The following is an 878-nucleotide window of genomic DNA, read 5'->3' on the forward strand; positions in this document are numbered from 1 at the left end:
CTCTTTCATGATCTTTTCTATGGGTAGAACTACTGTGAGCGGTCTAAACTTCGACCCTTCTTTCTTTCTTCATTTAAAAAAGGGGGAGCAAAGCCTGTTTTTTGCTCCCTCAATTGATAGATCAGGGCCCCTCCTGCCGGCCCGAACGAAAGGCTCTTTAAGGAAGTAGTCCCATCACTCTCGGGCCCGGCACCAACCAAGAGGAGGCGGGGCTCTCTCCAATCATTCCGAAGAGCCGAGATCTCGTAAAGGAAAAATTAGCTAGCTCAGCAGGTTTGGACCCGGGTGAATCAGTTCAGTGAAGGAAGGGAGCCTAAACTTAAGGCTTTTCCAAGCCTTGCCGATAGGCGCCTCATGGCTCGCTCAGTTCGCTCGCGGAGTTCTTAGATCAGTAGATCTGGATAGAGTCTCGCTCATAAAGGAAGAGTAGCGCGCTAGCGCGGCTCGCTTCGCTTTTCGACGCGGAGCTCGCTGCTGTCTTTTTAGCTTCAAAACTACAGGGCGTGCGTTAGCACTACGGCTTTTCAGCCTCCCTTTGCTGGTTCCGAACTATCACTGATCCCAGAGATCAACCTTCAAACCTTTTTCTTTGAATCTCAGGAAGGCTTTCTCGGGGAGAAAGCTGGTTGGGGAACTGCTAAACGACCTAAAAGAAAAAGAGGAGACTGACTCTGACCTTTCAAAGCCCTATCTCATCTGGTTGATAGTAGAAGGTACGTACGATGATACCATGGACATAAACGAGGTCGAGCATATCTTTAATGATTTCAAACTAAAGCGTACCTAAAGCCTGCCCTGGATATGAAAAAGGGATTTGAGCCAGAAGAAGATGAGGATCTATCACCAGATGAGGAAATGGAAACAACTAAGTATTAGTT

The 878-nt window shown here is 47.8% G+C and overlaps 1 pseudogene; it reads right to left on the reverse strand.

The window, feature by feature from the left end:
• Positions 1–878, reverse strand: part of LOC123427160 — a 3987-nt pseudogene extending 3109 nt beyond the window's left edge.

The sequence above is a fragment of the Hordeum vulgare genome, chromosome 2H (genome assembly GCF_904849725.1).
Source record: "Hordeum vulgare subsp. vulgare chromosome 2H, MorexV3_pseudomolecules_assembly, whole genome shotgun sequence".
Taxonomy (NCBI): Eukaryota; Viridiplantae; Streptophyta; class Magnoliopsida; order Poales; family Poaceae; genus Hordeum; species Hordeum vulgare.